This window comes from Felis catus, chromosome C1 (assembly GCF_018350175.1).
Source record: "Felis catus isolate Fca126 chromosome C1, F.catus_Fca126_mat1.0, whole genome shotgun sequence".
NCBI lineage: Eukaryota > Metazoa > Chordata > Mammalia > Carnivora > Felidae > Felis > Felis catus.
Window position 1 is genome coordinate 56,535,485 of NC_058375.1, and position 20,780 is coordinate 56,556,264.

General features: G+C 40.3%; 1 long non-coding RNA gene across 9 annotated transcripts in view; it reads left to right on the forward strand.

The window, feature by feature from the left end:
- Positions 1-20,780, forward strand: part of LOC109502384 — a 93,827-nt gene that overhangs the window by 35,752 nt on the left and 37,295 nt on the right. For 8 of the 9 annotated variants that reach the window (XR_006584380.1, XR_006584379.1, XR_006584381.1 and 5 more), the window contains one exon: positions 14,569-14,665. The exons of the other annotated variant lie outside the window; for it this stretch is intronic. This is a non-coding gene — a long non-coding RNA (uncharacterized LOC109502384). The remainder of the gene's footprint in view (positions 1-14,568; positions 14,666-20,780) is intronic. 9 annotated transcript variants of the gene reach the window in all.

The window sequence follows — 20,780 nt, forward strand, 5'->3', positions numbered from 1 at the left end:
ATTCTTTGTGGACTGAAAGACAACCTGTTAGGAACAGTAGCAAAAAACGTTTGCAACATCCTCTGAATTCCAAGTGTGTTTGTGATCCAGCTACAAGAAAACCAGGCTCTTTCTGGTAATGGTCGATATCTGCATTCCTTCCCAGATGCTGTATGGCATAAAGGTAAAACCTCATCTCGTCCAACTGTCAAAGTTGTCCTCTAAGCTAAATAGTTTATTCCCATTTAAAGAACTAAGCAGGCTGAGATCTAGATAGCTACCCAACATCAGACAGCTAGTATAAGGCCAAGCAGGCCTGAGACCCAGGTATGCAGTTTTAAAACTGATACACTTTCCTATGATCCAGATGCTGCTTAAATATCCAGCCCAGTCCATAAATGCTTCCCCTTTTCTCATAAGCTAGCTGAGTTAGGGTACTAGCTGTTTAAGTCTAAGTCCTGGGTCCCTCTTCTGCACCCCCTCCCCAGCCTCCGAACCCCAGCAGCTCAGGATCCTGACGCTGCCCAGAGCCAGTAAAATCAGGGCCAGGTTGGGAAGTCCAAGGAGAGTAAATGGGTTGTGCCAGGAGGTGTCAGTGGAGGAACACAGGGGTGTCAGTGGGCTCCCAGGGGCCCTTTCCATCACCCAGGTGCTCAGTAACAGACTATCGATAACATCTTAAAAGAGAGAGCATCTAACAGCCCACCGACCCTGATGGCCAGCACCAGGAGCATTAGCACATTTTGTTCTTCTAGGAAGAAAAGAACCGCAACTGTGTCCTTGAGTCTGTTAAACAATGTTAACTAGAGGGAGGGGTCAGGAGAGAGGTACGTGTGGTGGTTTATGGGCAGGAGATGAGAGAAACCACACGGCTCATTTGCCCGGCGCTAATGGATCTGAAGTGAGGAGCCTTGATGCCAAGGGGACTGCTGTCTTGAAATGAGAAGAACTGAGAACAAGGGAAGTCCATTAGTGTCATGTTTGTATTTCTCCTCCTCTGAAGCTGGATTCCAGGCACACGGGGAGAAAAGACCAACAATTTCCACCCTCAATAGTTTTGCCCATTAGTGTCAAATTATCCCAGGAGGGAGGAGGAAAAGAAAAAACTCCAGCCGTGTAAACAGAAAATTTGGAAGCTTACTAGGAGGCCTCTCTCAGGCCCAGGCCATAGTCTGATGTCTTGGGGAGATGATTCGTTGGTAATTGGGGCAGGGGCTTGTTCCTTCCACCCGCTCCACCTACAGATTCTCAGCAAGAGATCGCCTTAACCTATAACAGGGCGTGAATCGAGTTCCACTGCCTAAGTTAAGCCATCATTAAATTTGCCAAAACAAAATGGTTTTGATCTATGGAAACCAAACATAAAGAAGTAAAATAGAAATATCTAATATTTATTAGCACTTACTTTGGGCTGGGTATTGTTTTAAGTGCTTTATAAATTCTAACCTGTTTAACTTTTATTGTAGTGCCAAGAGCTGGAAACTGTTCTTATCTTCATTTTTAGTCAAGAACACCGAAGCCCAGTAGTGTTTCATCATCTATTACCTCTTAACAAACTACTCCAACACTTATTGGCCTAGAACAACAATAATACTGTTACCTCTTGCTTCTTCAGGTCATGGATTTGGACAGGGCATAGCAGAGTCAGGCTCGTTACGGTGGGGATGACTTATTGTCTGGGTTCTGCTCAGGCATCTCTTTCTCTGCATGGTCTCTCTGCATGGCCAGCTTGAGTTTCCTCATAGCATGGTGGACTCAGGGTAGGTGGGCCTCTTGCATGGTGCCCCAGGACTCTGAGAACAAGGATTTCAGAGGCCTGAGCTGAAGCTGCAAGTCTTCTTATGATATAGCCTCAGAACCCCCAGAAGGTGACTTTACCACAGGCAAATCTTTAAGACCAGCCAAGATTCAAGGAGAAAGGAATAGGAGGGACATCAAGGAATTTAGAATCATTTAAGATTTACCATAGGAAGTAATTAATCAAGTCTATAGACACTAAGTTGGAAGACAACATTTTAATCCTGACACTTACCCACTACACCAAGTTTAGTAATCTGGAAATTGAATTTATATATCATTAAGACAAATCCAGTGGATGATGGATGTTCTGGCATTCATTTGTAATTTGTAATTCATTTGTAATTCACTTGTAATTCATTTGGAATACAGATTACATTTTCTTCTAAAGATGTGATGTTTCTTTCTCTCCCTCTTCCTTAGACCTTTGTTAAACACCAACTTTGTGCCAGGTGCTGTCCTAGGTGTTAGGTGTATAAAACAAACAAACTACTGTCCTTGCTTTTAAGACTCTTGTGGGGGCGCCTGGGTGGCGCAGTCGGTTAAGCGTCCGACTTCAGCCAGGTCACGATCTCGCGGTCCGTGAGTTTGAGCCCCGCGTCGGGCTCTGGGCTGATGGCTCAGAGCCTGGAGCTTGTTTCCAATTCTGTGTCTCCCTCTCTCTCTGCCCCTCCCCCGTTCATGCTCTGTCTCTCTCTGTCCCAAAAATAAATAAACGTTGAAAAAAAAATTAAAAAAAAAAAAGACTCTTGTGGACTGACAAGGAGGGGACAAATATGTATTTAATCATTGTTCAATGGGATTGGCACTGCATGATAGGAACTAATGTGGAAACTGAAGGGGAGACATCTAATTCTCAAGTCTGGGAAGGCTTTCCAAAAGGGGATGAAGTTTTGTTATATCTTAGAGGATTAAGAGGAGATTTCCAGGTGTTATAAACTGAATGTTTGTGTCCTCCCCAAATCCACATGTTGAAGCCCTAACTCCCAATGTGGCTGTATTTGGAGGTAGGGCTTTTACCAAAATACTTGAGGTTAGATAACACCATCAAAGTGGAGTCCTGATCTAAAAGGATTAGTGTCCCTATGAGGAGAGACACCAGAGAGCTAACTCCCTTTTCTCCTGCCACCCCATGCACTAAGGAAAGACCATGTGAGGACATAAGGAGAAGGTGCCCTTCTGCAAGCCAGGAAGAGAGTCCTCACCAGAAATGGAATTGGCCAGAACCTTGATCTTGGGCTTCTAGAAACTGTGAGAAAATAAATTTGTGTTAAGTTACTCAGTCTGTGCAATTTTATTATGGCAGCCTGAGCTGATTAAGACACCAGCTAAAAAGGGAAGGAAGAGTATTCCAAGGAGAAGCCACAGTGTATTTAAGTGAAAGGAGACTTAAAAGAGCATGGCATATTTAGAGAACCAGCAGTAGTTCATCAGGCCTGAAGTATAAGGTGTTGTGGGGAAGCAGTGGGAAATAGGCCAGAAAGATGCCCAAATCTGGGTGCTTGGATCTCCCTAAATTGCTGAATTAACTGGTCTTGGGGCTGCCTGACTTCTGGATTTCTCCTTATGTGAGATAAGCTTCCATATTCTTTGGACCATTGCAACGTAAGTTTTCTGTTCTTTGTATTCCAAGGCACTGAATCATTTAGGATGAATCTTGACTGCATGTTACAAAAATCCTAGAATAATCATGACTTAAACAATACAGAATTGTCATTCTCTCTTGACAAAAATGTACCGGTGTTGGCAGTCCAGGGTAGGCATACACAGTGGCAAAGGCCTGGGCTCCCTCTGTCATGTTGTTACACCATCCTCAGTGGATGACTTGGGGATCGTGTTATAAGAAGCAGCTATCGTGTCTATGTTCCAACCAGGAAGACAGAAGGATACTGATCACACGTGTTCCCTTTTTAGAGAAACCACATTCAACACTTCTACTTGCCTGCCACTGGTCAGAACTTAATCACACAGGAGCACATATGTGGAAGCTGGAAAGTCTGTCTTCACTTTGGGAGGTTATGCCTCCAGATAAAATTTACAGGCTAACTAAAAAAAGAAGAGTAGATATACTGAGAAGCACTTACCGGAATTTGCCACAGAGAGACTTCCTCTAACTCATCTAGATGATGATGCAGTTGTATGAAGGGTGGTGAGGGGAAAGGGGAAATGAATTCTCAGAGGGGATTTTGTGTGTTACTGTTAGGGTAATTCTGGTGTAATAGAACTTTTGCCATGGTACCACTTTCCTGGAGTTTTATAGGATTTTCATACAGCTGTCTTTGTAGATAAGGAAGAGACCTAAAATAGAATATTTTTTATCAGTGGGATAGATGTTCTTGTTATTTCTTAGTATTTCACAGTCTTTAGGGTGCTTCTGTATCATATAGCCCACTTGGACAGTAAAAATAAAAGCCATATTAAAGAGTCATTCTCATTTAAAGAGGAATTCTGGCTTTGACTACTGCAGCTACTGGAATCGAGACTGTAATACTCAGGTAGAAGACACCAAGTTCAGATATTTAGAATAGATGCTAGAGAGCTTCCAACTCAGGGCTGGAAGGACTGAATTTATATTGGAGCTTGAGAACCTATACACTGTACAAAAACAGTATGATAAGATAATTTATAAGCAATAAGAATGTGTACTTATCAATGAGGTTCTGTCACTTTCTATTCTCCTTTTCCCGGAGGAACTGATAAACGTCCTTAGATAGTATATTGCTGTTCTGGGGATGCCATAAATAAATACCATAAACTAGGTGGCTTAAGCAACAGAAATTTAGGGTAGAGGTCCGAAATCAAGGAGTTGGAAGGGTTAATTCCTTCTGAAGGATTTAAGGGAGAATCGGTTCCAAGTCTCTCTAAATTCTGGTAGTTTGCGGGCCATCTTTGGCTGGTGGATGTCATTCCCTCTGTGTCTTCACATCATTTTCCTTCTATGTGTGCCTGTCTCAGTGTCCAAATTTCCTCTTTTTATAAGACTGCCTGTTGTATTGGATTATATAAGCACACCCTAATGATCTTATGTTAACTTGAATACTTCTGTGAACACCTTATTATTTTTTAAAGTTTCTTTTGAGAGAGAGAGAGAGACAGAGAGACAGAGAGAGCGCACGAACAGGGGAGGAGCAAGAGAGAGGGAGAGAGAAAGTCTCAAGCAGGCTTTGCACTGTCAGCACAGAGCCTGATGCAGGGCTCGAACTCACAAACCATGAGATCATGACCTGAGCCGAAATCCAGAGTCAGACACTCAAGCAACTGAGCTACCTAGGTACCCCAGACCTTATTTTAAAATAAGGTCACATTCTGAGGTACTGAGGGACTGGGAGTTAGTACCAACATATCTTTTTGTGGGGAAGCACAATTCAATTCATAGCAGACAGGTATTGTTGAGGAGGTTAGGTTTGATTTTGATACAGTTTAGTTTTATCTTCTTCCAGCTTCCTCTGATTTTCCTCTGGTGTCCCACACTCTTTGTTCCCAAGTCACTCTGTGCATATTTGTTAGGGCACTTAGTAGGAATTACTTATGGTATTACTCAGGATTCCCATTGAGTATCAAATTTTATCATCAGTATTGCTGAGGAGACTGGAATCCCCCCAAACCTGCTGCAAAATGCTGGCTGCCTGCCTTTGTGCTGTGGGAATGGTTGCGGGGTGTTTCATCTCTGTTTCCCTCATTTCATCTCTATACTCTGGGTGCTGAGTTTATATATGGTACTTGCCTCCTCTGTTCTCTCCCATCCCCTCCCCCCCATACATGTTAACTTTCTTTTTTTCTCTATTTGCTGCAATGAAGGGAAACTTTAAGCAAGGAAAATTATTTTCTGACTGGAACCTAACCTCTTTTTCCCTAAGCCATGGCACCTTCTGTGGGACACCATTAAATATACCCTCAGAGTACTCAGGGGGCAGTTTCTATTTACTGCTTCTTTCTCAACACAGTGTACTCTGTGTTCCTGACTTTTGGAACATTTTGGAAACGTCAGTGATGTTTCCTGCCACATACAGTATCCCTTGGCCCATCTACAGCCCCTTAATCAGAAGAGTAGTGCTTGACTGTTCTTTGAGCAGGAGTGGCCATGGATTGAGTCAGTGTGGGCTTGTTTAGAGACAATCTTGTGTGGGGTCCTCTGTTTCATGGAGGCCATAATGATTTGCTAACTTACCCAGATTGGTTTGCTTCAGGATTCCTCTAGATTATACAGTGAGCACTAACCAGATAGGTGGAGAGAAATAGATGCAATGAGAAAGAATTTGAAAGAATTGTCTGGTTCTCAGAGGGGTCTTAAGTCCTGTCCACCTTCTTGTTCCTCCTCCAGACAATATAAATCCTGAAAATAAATGTTCTCTCTTTTTTAAAGATGGCCCTTGCAACCAAAAACCTACCTATCTACTTTCCTTTTCCCCCTCCTCCCTTACTTCTTCCCTTCTGTCCTTCCTCCTTTCCTTCCTAACCTAATTCCTCTCAATAATCTCTTGAAGCCCAGAGACTTTGAGAGATTTGCCCAGTGCTGCACGGCTATTAAATGGTAGAGCTGGGACTTAAACCTGATTTTTTGGTAACAAACGTCACACATAAAGTACTACATAAGCGTTAGCAAAAATGTGCTTAGAAGCAAGGCACAAGGATGACATTATGTGCTAGAGGGCTACAGTGGTGCTGGACACGGCATAATAATAGCAGTTCCCTAGGGGTTTCCTTCCTTTTATCTCACTAATTTCATTGTATTTTCAAAGCAACTCTGGAGTAGAGGCATGGAGGGCAACTTTATCTTCAGTTTTGAATGCAGAAATTGACCTTCTAGAAGTTAATTTTCTTGAGTAAGGCCATGGAATTGGGAAATAGTGTGGCAGAAATTAGCACTGTCCTTTTAATTTTTAAAAATTTTATTTATTTATTTATTTATTTATTTATTTATTTATTTATTTATTTATTTATTTATTTTTGAAGAGGTTCCATGCCCTATATGGGGGCTTGAACTCACAACCCTGAGATTAAGAGTCACATCCTCTATTGACTGAGTCAGCCAGGCACCCTGGGACTGTTTTTTTAAATAAACAGCCCAGTGAGTGGCACATTCGATAAGTGTTTTTAAGAAAGAAGAACATAGGGGCACCTGGGTGGCTCAGCCGGTTAAGCATTTGTCTTTTGATCTTGGCTCACTGTTTGCCGGATCGAGCCCTGCATTGGGCCCTGCACTTACAGTGCGGAGTCTGCTTGGAATTCTCTCTCCCCCTCTCTGCCCCTCCCCACTCACACACTCTCTTTCTCTCTCAAAATAAACATGAAAGAGAGAGAGAGAGAGAGAAAGAAAAGAAAGAAAGAACAAACGGACATAAGGCAAGGAAGGAAGGAAGAGAAGGGAGAGTCTCTTCATAACTTCAAGCTATGGTCAACAAGCAATGAGCAGACCCAGCTCTTGTTATCATTCCTTCAACCTAGGCACCACCTAAGCCATGCTAGCAGTCCCCAAGCTTATTTCTTGTAAGCCCTGTTGGGGACACCTAAGGCCTCAGTAATTCTGCACTCAGTGAGTCATCCTCTCCTCCATCTGTTTATGTAACAAGTCTAACCACAGCCATTGTTGCTGATTACATGCTGGAAATGACCTAACAATGTTGTATTTAATGATCTCCAACCATTTCCATCTGGTCCGTGGGTGGCTGCATAGTCATTATTCATCAATGAAACTTTGCAAACACAAACACATATGTATGTATATAATAAAACCTCGATAATTTGCACTAATTGGAGGGCAGGCCTATCTGAATTAACAAAAAGTAAGAAATGCTGTTTTATTACTTTCAAGCTCATGATGTAATTAACCACCTAATGAGAATGAGGCATGGTGGAAAGGGCACTGTAATGGGAGTTTTGTGAACTGGATGCTGTAAAGGAGAGAGATGAGATGAACAGAGCAGATACTTAGTCTGGATCACACAAGTGCAACACGGGAGCATGGTGGCCACGTTTTACGGTCTGGCCCTTAGGTCTGTAGGTTCAGAAATGTGAAATTGTTGGTATTGCTAGAAATGACCACTTAGAGAGTCTAGAAGACACATCCCGCACAATAAGTAAATGAATCATGTTAAACAAAGTCATATATGACCTCAACATAAAACTTAATGCTAACTTGTTAGTTTTGTTTGAAAGCGATCTTTCAGTTGGACCAAATATGTATGCTGGCTGATTGGTACATTGTCTCTTATGTGGGAAAGTCTTCACAATAATCCAATGCTGACTCATTAGGTTGCATTTTGTTGTAAGTAACAGGAACTGCATTTCAAAATGCGTGACATGAACGGTGGCAGTGGTGGTGGGGGTTGATGGTTTCTATGTTTGGAAATCCAAAGCAGAATGTAATGGGGAGTTCTACTGACTTAGGTACTCAGCCATTTTATCAAGTTCTGGTTTTACTTGTTTGTTTGTTGTGTGTGTGTATATGTGTGCATGCTCGTGTGCCTTACCTCTGCCTCCTACAGTGTTGTATTCATTCTGAGGCTGATTTCCTCTTAGGGTAGCCAAATGAATGCATTGGTTTTACATCTGCATACCACATGGTCCTGAATAGAGTGGGTCTGAGGAGGGTAAGGGAGGAAGATAAAGGGAGAGGAGGGGAGAGGAAGCCAGAGGAGAGGAGAGAGAAGGGGAGGGGAGGGAAAGAGGGGAGAACTAGAGGTTGAGAAGGCAAGGATATTGTTCTAACACTTATCACTCTCAGGTGCTTCGAAAGCACAGAATCAGAAAAGAAAGCATTCCCTGGATGAATGTAACAACCAATATCATCCAGCTCATGGCATCACCTCTCTTGGACAAAACTGGAGGCAACATGGCCAGTTTATGTTCTTTTCTGGCCCTTTTTTTAGTTCCTCTGCAGATCCCCTTCCATTGTCATCTTTCTTTAGGAAGATTAAAATAAAATTCATTAGGCCACAGCTCTTTTCCCATCATCAATTGTATTCTGGTTATACCTTCCTGAGACTTCACCTCAATTATTTTACCTAGACTTTGAAAATATCCATGTTTATTAGGCTCTCAGGATGGTTGGCTTTTTCTAATTTTGTGTAGATTCCAACAGGGCCCTCTGTTAGAGAGGATACTAGTCAACAAGTTCGGGGTGGGGGGAGCATTAAGTTCATTTAGTAAGCTTTTCCTGTGTGGCAGCCACTGAAATAAATGTAAACTTAAAGCAACATCCATATATTATCTCATGTAATCCACAGAAGGTATTAGTTCCATTTAGAAAGGCTAAGGATCTGACCCAGTAACCAACAGCTCTGAAGGATACAGCCGGTTCTTCCTCCATGTCCTCCAATTCTCTGAGAAGTAGAGGTTTTAGTTCTAGCTCTGCCATTATCATCTATGGTTGTGGCCTTGGTGTCTTCACCTGTGAAATGGCAGGAGGGGACTACATAATCTTCAAGATGGTGTCTAATTGTAAGATGTGCTGCATTACATATGGAACTATGGTCTTACTTAGTCTGCTTTACCTAAATAGATAAACTCAAGGGTGGTTAGCAATGTGTAATGTGAAAATAAACACGGCAAAGGGACTTGAAAACTCTTTATTCTTTTTTACTGGTTAGAGATTGCCCTCAAAAAATCCTAAAAGGCCACATGATGAGCTCCAGCCCCACTGTGGTGGAATGTGGGTGCCAGAATCAGGTTGACTTCCCCTGGGGATAGGCAAGATCTTCTCCCATTAACAGTAGTGTCTTCTTGGGGTGCCTGTCTGGCTCAGTTGTTAGAGCACGCAACTCCTGCTCTGTGTTGTAAGTTCAAGCCCCATGTTGGGTGTAGAGATTACTTAAAGGTAAAACCTTAGAAAAAATAGTGTCTTGTCTTTCTTTAATGCCTCTTATGTCTTTCATGGATCAAGAAGGTCTCGATACCATCTGCGTAGTTCCTGAACTGAAGCACAATTAATGAACTTTTATTATATATGTTTGTCTGAAAAACAAACAAACCAAAGGGTGAATATTCTCAACAAGAAAGAAACTAAGCAAATTCACCTGGGTGTGGTTAGATTTACACTTGTGTAGCAGTGGTTGTTACTCTGTTTCTTTTCCTAGTACCCTCTACTTTGATTGTCAGAGATTATGCACGTCAGTGGCTACTAAGCCTTGATCCCCACAGCGCAGTGTAAGCAGAAGATAGTTCTGATATGTTCAGGGAAATTTTTAAAATGCTACTTGCATGTGTGAACCAATTGGTTTAATTAAGAAAATGGTGCTTGATTTGCCTTCTGTGATCAGTCTTCTTTGCTACAAAACTGTTCCAGTAATGTAATGAGCACCACAACTTGGAGTCCATCCAGGGGTGTAATCTCAGGTCTGCCACTTACTGGTTGAGTGAACTTTCATCTCAGAGATTGCCATTGCTTGTTGTCTATCGTTGAGGTCTTTTTCATATCCTTAATTTCTTATCATGCTTATGCTTTGCTCCACCATTTTGAACATATGGAGTATATTTATAGAAGCTGTCTTAACCTCCTTGTTTATTATTTACATCATCTGTGGTATTTCTGTATCTGTTTTTATTGACTGATTTTTTTTCCCTCAGGTTTTGGGTCATATTTTCCTGCTTCTTTGAATGTGTGTTAATTTTTTGTTGGGTGGAAGACATTGTGAATTGTATGTTGCTGGTTGCAGATTTGTTTTTCAATCCTTTAGATATTTTTTAGGCTTTTTTTTCTTTTTTTTTTTTTGTGGGAGTGCAAAATTCCAAGTTACTTGGAAACAAATTGATCCTTTTGACCTACTTTTAATTTTTCTTAGGCGGGTCCAGAACAGCCTTTAGTGTAGGGTTGATACAACCCTACTACTAAGGTGATATTTTTTTGAGGAGGCAAATATTAGGAGATCTTTTTACTCTGGCTGGAAGGAACATAAAATATTCCTAACCCTGGGTGAGCCTGGGAAGTGCTCCTCTTTGATCATTCTGTCTCTGGGTCAGCAGTTTCCTTACACACATGTGCTGATTAGTACTCAGCTAAAGATGCAAGGGGAATCCTCTGTATCTCTCTGGAGTTTCTTTCTGTGCAGCTCTCTCTTCTTCAGTTTCTTGCCTCAGAAACTTTAGCTGCTTGGGCCTCCAGGAACTCTATTCACGCTCTGTGTCCTCAAACCTCTTTCCTTTGGGATAGCCTGGAAATTCTGCAGACAGTAAGCAGGGGCATCCTTGGGCTTACCTCTTGATTTACCTTCTCATTGGGGTCATTGTCCTGCTCTGCCAGCTACTGAATGTCTGAAAACCATTATTTCATGGATTGTGTTCAGTGTTTTAGTTGTTTAAGGTGGGAAGGTAAATCTCATCTCACCATGGCTGGAAGCAGAAGTCCACATTCTGCTTTATGAACCACAGCCCCACTGTTCACCAACTGAGTGGGCCTAAGCAAGTTACTGAACCTCCCAATTCTTCAATTCCCTTAGATCTAAAGTGAAAATTCTGGTGATATCAGCATATAGTGTGCTTGTGAGAGTTAAGTAAACTAATTCATATGGTATTTTTAGTATATTCCTTGATGTATAGCAATTATAGTTGATGCTTGAACAAAATGGGTTTGAACTGCACAGGTCCACTTAAAAGTGGATTTCTTTTTAATAAATATACATATAGTACTATAAATGTATTTTCTCTTCCTTATAATTTTCCTAATGACATTTTCTTTACTCTAGCTTACTTTACTGAAAAGGATACAGTATTAATCTATGGAACATACAAAATATGTGTTAATTGACCATTAATGTTGTAGGTAAAGCTTCCAGTCAACGCTAGGCTATTACCAGTTAAGTTTTAGGGGAGTCAAAAGTTATATGTGGATTTTCAAACCCACAGAGGGTTGGCATCCCTAACTCCTACGTTGTTCAAGGGTCAACTATCATCATAAAGTTCTGGCAATGATGATGATAATGATGCTCAGAAAACATCTGTTTAAGCTGGACTCAAAACCACACATTTCCATATGCCACAAATTTCACGTGTATAAAATGACCACAATCTATTTTTATTGCCGAGTCCGATCTGGGTTTTATAAGGTTCTCCTCTCTGCTCTTTAGAGTACCCCTTGGCAAACTGTGTCTTGTGAACCAAATCTAGGCTTCTGCCTATTTTTGTAAATGAAGTTTCAGGGGAACACAGCTGCATCCATTTGCTTATATATCATCTGTGGCTGCTTTTGCGCTACAATGCCAGCGTTGAGTAGTCGTGACAGAGATCATGTGGCCCACAAAGCCTAAAAAGTTTGTTATCTGGCCCCTTACAGAAAAAGTTTGCCAACCCTTCTCTAGAGGTTGGGTCAGAAAAATCTGAAAGATGTTAGCAGATTCCTGCCTCTTTAAATGCATGTCTCTGGCTTGGAAGGATGGGAGTGAGGAAAGAGGCTGCATATATCAGGTCATACGAGGACCCTGTCTGGAAGAGGTGGGATTCCTAAACCAAGCCTTCTGTGGGCCTTAACTCATCTTGACCACCTGGCCCTTCTCCATGGCTTATCCCTACTTCTTGCTCCTTGCTGGCAATTTCTAAGTGCTAGGAGAACTGAAATGTCACAGACAAAAAAAAAAAAAAAAAAAAAAAAAAAAAGATCACAATAAAATTTGAGAAATGATGTGGGCTTGCACCTTTTATTTTGGTTCATTAAAACTATTTTTTATTTTATAAAAGAAAGGACATTTAATCCCTTATGGTAGTTCCCATGTGGAGTAAATTTGGCTTTATAAAAAACTCAGGAGAACGTTCTTATTTTTCTCTTTTCACTGCTGATTAGCTATCATTTGCTCACAGACAGATGTTTAGGACAACCTGCTCTATGTGTTCCTTTTAGCCCCTGGTCTGTCTCCCTCTGTAGTTCCTGACATATCAGTTCAGCATCTGGCTCTGTGCTTACTGCACTCCTTAGTTTTAGATCCTTCTATGACACTTCCTGTGGTCCTCTGTTCCATCAGTGATACTCGTTAGGCTGTGTCTGTTTTACTCACTTCTTCACGAAGAGTAACTTGATCACACGCATGCAGAACGGCTTCCTTCCACATGCCTTACATATTTATTGAATTGATTTCATTTTAATTTTGGGCTGACTTTCCTTTGGAAAATGTCTCTCTTAAAAAAAAATTATTGTGAGAGAGAGTGAGCAGGGGAGGGGCAGAGAGAGAAGGAAGCAGAGACAGGGAATTCCAAGCAGGCTCCACACTGTTGGCCCAGAGCCCCATGTGGGGCTCGATCCCACAAACCATGAGATTATGATTGGAGCTAGAACCAATACTTGGACGCTTAACTGACTGAGCCACCCAGATGCCTCTGGAAACTTTCTCTTATTAAATGCTATCTTGTCAGGTAGCTGTGGTCTTTCTGATTTATTACACCTTCTCTTCTCCTGATTGAACTCAGGGACAAGAAGGCTTTTTTCAAACTGTCCCCAGACCCATCCCCATGGTAGAGGAAAATTGAAGGAAGGAGAACGAATGGCATCTCCTGGGAAATCCAGGGGCATAGATCAAAGATGCCCACCCAATATAGGAAATTTCTTTGAAGTCTCATGGTTTAACTTGAAAATTTATATGAATGTTATATTCTACTCCATAATATATCCATTTGTTTAGTAGAAAAATATTTTTTTTAAGTTTCTTAACAACATGAAAGGATGCTCCGTTTCACAAATCTTTAGGGAAATGCAAATCAGCACATTAGGTAAATGCAACAGCCATAATGAGATACCACTACCCACCATTAGGGTGGCTATTATTAAAAAAAAAAAAAAGGAACGTAAAATTATGAAGCCACTGTGGAAAACAGTATGGCCATTCCTCAAAAAATTCAATGTAGAATTACCATATGACCTAGCAATTCTGCTTCTGGGTATGTAACGAAAAGACTGAAAGCAGGGACTTGAACCAATATTTGCATACCAGTGTTCACCTTATTCGCAATAGCCAGAAAGTGGAAGTAATCCAAATACCTATTGATGAATAAATGGATAAACAAAATGTGATATATCTCTAGAATGGAACACTACTCAGCCTTAAAAAAGAGGGATATTCTGATACATGCTACAACGTGGATGAACATTGACAGCATCATGCTAAGTGAAATAAGAAGTAAGCCAGACAAAAAAAGGACAACTATTGTATGATTCCACTTATATGAAGTGTCTAGCTAGAATAGTCAAATTCGTAGAGACAAAGCAGAATGGTAGTTTCTAGGGACAGGGTAAAGGGATCGTGGGGGTTGTAATTTAATGGGTACGGATTTTGAGTGTGGAATGATAAGAGGGGTCTAGAGATGGATGGTGGCATGGCAGGTGGTTGCACAACAGTGGGAATGTACATCATCCTATAGAACTGTATACTTAAAAATGGTTAAAATGGTTGATTTTATGTTACATGTATTTTACCACAATTAAAAAAAAAAACAAGTGACAGCAGTAATAATGGTTCATTTTAGAAAACTGAGAAATGACAGAGGGGTACACACTGGAAATCAATACTAACTGTTTGATATATGTGTTTTGATTTTATCCTTTCTATGCATGTGTATAAATTTTTAATGATTATGGAACCATGCTGTTTTGTATTTTTATAATCAGGGATGAGATCTAACATTATTGAGCCTCTATATGTGCCATTGTCCTGACTCTATTTGATTTCATTCTCAGAAAGCACTGTGAAATAAAAGGTTTTCTATCTCCATTTTGTAGATGAGGGAACTAGAAGACTTTTTTGGGTTCATATGAATGACAAGAACAGGATTTGAAGCAAGTCTGTGTATTCATAAAGCCCATATTCTTTCTAGGATTCTGCACTGCCTGCAGCCCTGGGAGACAGAGCAAGTTCAGAAACCTGGTTTATGCTAGTTTTACAAAGGAGAAAACAGGATTGGAGAAATTAAAGTGAGTTACCTACACATTTGGACATTATAAGTCCAAATCTCACCTTTTCACAAGTATCTTATAAGGCATGCGAAGTGGTTTCTGAGGGACTCAGCATCAAATTTTTCAAAGGGTGCCCTGGTGTTGGCCTGGGTCACCTGTAGGTCTCTACAAGGGCATCTGTCATGTAGTAGATGGGCTGGAGAGATGTCACTTGACTCTTGGAGTCCTAGTTGCTCCTCTGGGCTTGAGACAAATCAGTGTCTTCTTTGCAGAAAGGCGCTAGAGACTTTGCTTTCCCATCTCCTTTTATAGCCTGATAAGACTCCACTTCAAAGTCTTGGCTACTGCCGGGCTGGAATATTCTGTTTGTTTTGGTCCCGAATTCTGAAGGCAAGTTCTTCCTGGAGATGGGGATGGAAATAGGGAGTGGCCAAGCAACCATGTGGCAATCCTGCCGGCTAGTGGCGACACAAAGTATGGGCCTAAACTAAGGACCCTGCAGCTTGGGATGAACTACCAGGTTGACTCAGAGTCAGAGGACACAGGTTTTATCACCTTGATTTACACATGATGGGAGGGAAGGATGCCTAGAGAGAAGAAGTGAATTGTTCGAGGTGTTGACGGTGTTGGGATTGGAATCTGGTCTCTCTTGGATCCCAACTCATCTGAGACATTTATTAAGCATGTTCAGCAACAGTGACAAACAGGCTACCATGTGTAAGATTATTTCTATTTTCCACAACAATTCTCCAAAGAAGATATTTTTTATGTCTCTTTTATTGATGATAAGCATAGGCCAAAGAGATTACTTGTTCAAGGCTACTTGATAGCGAAATTAGGGTCCACCAAGAATCACTTGGGTCTGTTGAGGCTAAAGTATCAAGCCCTCACAGTATATTATCAGGTGCCAATTATTTTACTCCCGGTCCCAGTTTCTTCCAAATTCTAGATAAGTAAGTGTTGTTTGTTTGTTTTATTGATGAATACATACAAAAAAAACCCAATTATTTCTTTTCCCTAACTAAAACCAGTGTAATTAAAAAAAAAAAAGCCATCATGGAGAAAGTAGTACTGAGGATGAATCTTGAAGGACCGATAGGCTTTCGACAGGTAAGTGATCTGATAATAAAAGACATCCAGGAAGAGTGAACCGCATGAAAGAAAAAGTATGAGAACAATTTGGGAAATAGCAGATAATCCATTTTGGCTAGAATTAAGGTATAGGCTGTAATTTGGGGAACCATGAGACATAGGAGGTAGTTTGGGACCTGAGTGCAAAGGGCTTGGAAGAGGAATTTGTTTATTTTCTTTGAACAGTTGGAAGTGAAGGAAAGTTTTGATGGATAGGAGCATGGCATGTGTGAAGTTACACTTTAGGAAGATTTTTTTGGAGAGCTGTATATGGGACAGTTTATACAGTGGCACAACCCTAAAGGAGAAGCAATAGGAAAGGAGGTAATATGTTCTATCAAGAAGGGTGCTGATAGGTATCTGGGGAGAGAGAGGGCCAGGACGTGGCTATCCTGTTTGTTACAGAATAATAAAAATAGCAAAGGTTTTAAAAATATGCCTTACTGGAAGTATATATAAAATTGACCAAATTATCAACTGTCCATATAAAATTATCATTTTCAAAAATTTAGGTGTGGTGGGTGTGCTGATGGGGATTTGGGGGAAAGTTAGGGGCCCCCACCCCAAGCTACCCTTTAGCACTGCTTACTGACTGTAATTGATTACCTACAAGTGAGGTCAGTCTTTAACCACTTACCATCTTCTCTCTTTAGAAATGTGATCCAGTATAGTTTCTGGGATTTGACCAACTCTGTTCCTTGAGGTTTGGGGTTAAAGGAGGGTGAAAAGAGATTCTGGAGTTTTCTAGAGACACCAATTTATGGTCAAAATATATTGACCATACAGGTCTTGGAAAGTATCTGGGGGTGATGTGGGGATCTATATACATAGAGTTCTATGTGCCAAAGCTGGGCACTTTGCAAAATCTCCTTCTTGTAATCTTCATAAAAGCCTTGCAGAGTATGTATTGTTATTCTCCTGTTTAAAGATGAGGAAACTAGTACTCCAAGAGGTGAGGTGATTTTCCTGATATCACAACTACATAGAAGAGCTGAGATTGATTTCAAGTCTGTGGAGCTCCAAATCTTGTGTCCTTTCTACTTTGCTTGAGAGATGGGGTGCTAGGAAGTGGGAAAAAAGGAGATGAAGATTAAATCCAAAATTTTGAAATTGAATAAGGCTAAAAGAATAGGAATAAGGCAGAAGGATGGACAGGCTTGTTGAAGAAAAATTAAGTTTTGGATATATTGATCTCCTGCCTAGATGGGGTATCAAGCACATAGTTGTTAATATGAAAATGGGGTTTGGAAGGTATGGAGCGAAGGGTAGATTTGGGAGTTATCGAAGAAGACACTTAGGGGCAGGGCATAGAATAATGGTCTCAATCCTTTCGGGGGTTAGGATTGGAAATAAATTCTGAACTCTTCTTAGTAGTTTTGTTTATTATAGTACTATTGGAGAAGAAATTCTGAAACTATTGAGGATATACTATTGGACTCAACAATTGAATAAATATGATGTTGGAAATCAGGATTCTCTTTGTGGAAGAAGGGACATACAACTGTGGAATATAGAAAAGCAAGAAAAAACACTGTAGGCATGAGTTACTGGAAATTTCAGTGTGGACCCTTGAGTTCTTAAAAAAAATGGATGTATGCATATCTTTATATGTCCATGTATTTTAATATATTTATGTATATATGCATATTTGTATGCCTGGGTATGCATAGGTTTCTTGGCTCTGGTTGAAAAAGCCAGGAAGTAAAGACCCTCTCTCCCCCAATGGTAGGAGTGAGCACACATATCACCCAAATCTTGATTTCTAATATGATTCCCCACCAAAAGGAAGTAGGGCTCCTTAGAAAAATGGCTGATTGCAGAATTGGAGCAAGTGAGGATCAAGATGGTTCTGGAATATCTTATTATACCAGGTAGTAAGGAAATGCTACCAAAAAAAGAATCATAAGGATGCAGGAGCTAGCTTTGAAGGGCTCCTACTGGCCAAATCTGGGATAATTTAAACAATAAAATAATTAAGTACAGTAATGAATTCTAAACTATTGAAAAATCATAGAAATTCATGAGTCCATACTGATGGAAGATATATGAAGGAGAAAGAAGGATTCTTGCTTATAGTAGAATGCCAAGGACCGACCGTTCTGTAGTAAATCATAAATTTTATAACCATCATAGTCAAGATTGGATGAGGCAAGCATCATCAACAGATGCTAAATTCAGAAGGAAATTTTGCTTAGCAGCAGGATATTTGTATGGATTTTTAGTGTCTTCTCGCATATTGCTTATTATAAGGAGGAATTTAAATAGCAGTAAGTACATAGCAGAGAAGTGAGATAACACCTTGACCAGATGATCAAAATTATTTCCAGTGAGGGACAGACGGATGTGATTGGGCTCCAATTGTGATACCCTCAGAAGGACATAACATAGCCTATGCATGCTCTGGCTGAGAATATATTTAATCACATGGGCACATTAGACAATCATAAAATGAGAGAAAAAAGGGAGATGGGACTATATTCTTCAGTAATGTTAAGTTCATGAAAAGCAAAGACTGTGGAACTATGCTAGACCAAGGGAGACTGAGGCAACATTACAACTAAAAACAGTACCTGACCCTAGACTGGGTCCTCTATTGGAGAAATGGTATAAAAGACATTAGTAGATTAACTAATAATATTGGAATTGGACAGTATAATTGATTGACAATATAATTGATTATTTGATAGGCTATCCCTATTCTTGGGAAATACACTTTGAATTATTTAGGGGTAAAGAGTCACGAACTACAACCATATATAACAGTAAAATGTTAGCAATGGGCAGATCTCTATAATGAGTGCATGGGTATTCATTTGTACTATTTTTATTTTTGCAACTTAAAAAAATTTTTAAACATTTATTTATTTATTATTGAGAGATAGAGAGAGACAGAGCATGAGTAGGGGAGGGGCAGAGAGGGACGGAGACACAGAATCTGAAGCAGGGTCCAGGCTCTGAGCTGTCAGCACAGAGCCCGACGTGGGGCTCGAACTCACAAACAGCGAGATTTTGACCTGAGCCGAAGTTGGATGCTTAACCAACTGAGCCACCCAAGTGCCCCATTATTTTTTCAACTTTTTGGAAGCATGGAATTACTTCCAAATAAAAAGCCTATTTGAACATGGCTTTAAATTTAACATTTAAAGCGTTAAAATGAACAGAAGAGGATCTAGAACAAATATCTAACAGGTAGGATAAATGGGTGAAAATTATTATGGCAGTTAGACAAATCCTTCTATACAAAATTGGCTTGATTTATTAAGTGGACAAATGTAAAACAAGCTTGTAGTATTGTGCAATAGTTGTTTAAAGACACAGCTTAACTGTCTTCTTGTTATAGTCTGTTTCTAATGCCACAGTAAAAGTTATAAATATTTCAAAATGAATCAACTTGAAAACAATTCAAAAGTTCTCATTCTTAAAAAAATAACTCTGTTTATTCAATCACAATATGGCATTTATTTGGCAAAGGAAATAAGATTAATTCGGGGATAAATAACAAAACTGATTTCTTAACAAGTCTAATGCAATCTGTTTTCAACTAAGAAGTACCTAAGGGGGTGCCTAGGTGGCTCAGTCAGTTAAGCATCCAACTTTGGCTCAGGTCATGATGTCACAGTTTGTGGGTTCGAGCCCCACGTCAGGCTCTGTGCTGACAGCTCAGAGCCTGGAGCCTGCTTTGGATTCTCTGTCCCCTGCCCCTCTCTCTCTCTCTGCCCCTCCCCCACTTGCTCTCTCTCTCTCTCTCTCTGTCTCTCTGTCTCTCTGTCTCTCAAAAATAAATTAACATTAAAAAAATACCTGAGAAACTCACAACTAACTGTCTTGTTAATTGTATGTGTAATTAATGTTTACTGGATGTGTAATTAATGTTTACTGTCAAAGGACATTCTCCAACTGCTGTTTGCATGGCATTAAATCTTTGGTAAGGTGTTTATTTTCCCTTTCAGTTGTGTATTGTTTATTTTGAGCATTGTTCATCATGTCAGACACCTTTTATGTGCTTCCTGCTTGTCTCTGAGGCCTACGGCCACTTGTTCCAGACATAGGCACTGAATACCCAGCTATGCATGAACTGGGACCAGTTCCACAGAATAATCTGACATCATCTTTCCTTTTTCCATTTCTGTGTATCTCTCACCTTCTGTTCTGTAGTCACTGACATGAGACACTGAAAATATGCTCAGTGTCCACAAACATGCAACTCAGACATATGGAGTGAATTAGTGCCCACTGGGTGAAACTTTGACAATGGAAGATTCAACCAGTCTGGATAGTCAGTTCTATGAAGCAGCTTTTATATGGCTTCTTAGTGGAAGGTACCATAAGATCTAGGAAATCAGTGTGTTCAAGAGGTGACCTGTGCAGTAACGTGTCTTCTTGGATTGGCTCTTTTTCCCAGCCTTCTTCTCCTTTTCCCTCATTCTTGCTCCCTGGGAGTACATTCTATAATAGAGTAGTAGCACATAAGCTTTGCCTCAGGCTCTGCTTTCTGGGGAATCCAGGCTAATACAATTATTAGTTGCTCAATGAATATTGAAAAGTATGGGAAAATAGAAAGTACTGTACTTGGTTTGTATTTTTATTTTGAGACTTAGCACCCTCTAGTGGAAACTATTTTTCATTTTCAGTCATTCCAAGACAGCCCCCAAAAGGGTTTTTTTGTGTACCAGTTAGTTTTCCCAGATAGAAATAGGTTTGGCTGATACAACAGGAAATAAAGAAGCTGCACTCCCTCCTGCTTTTGTCCATTTTAGGTTATATTTCTATTGCTATCTGGAGGAATATTTAAAAAATTGAAAAAGTAAGACAGACTGACTAAACCCATATCGTGTAATGTGAATCAAACATAAATAGAAAGAAAATCAATTTTGATTATGCCACAGCAAGATACCTGATGGATCTTCCAGAGAATCTTTATTAAAAAATGGATTTTCTTGGTTGTATCTTATGTCGTTTTTGCCCCTTGCAGTCTGTGTTCCTGTATCAAGCCAGTTGTCAC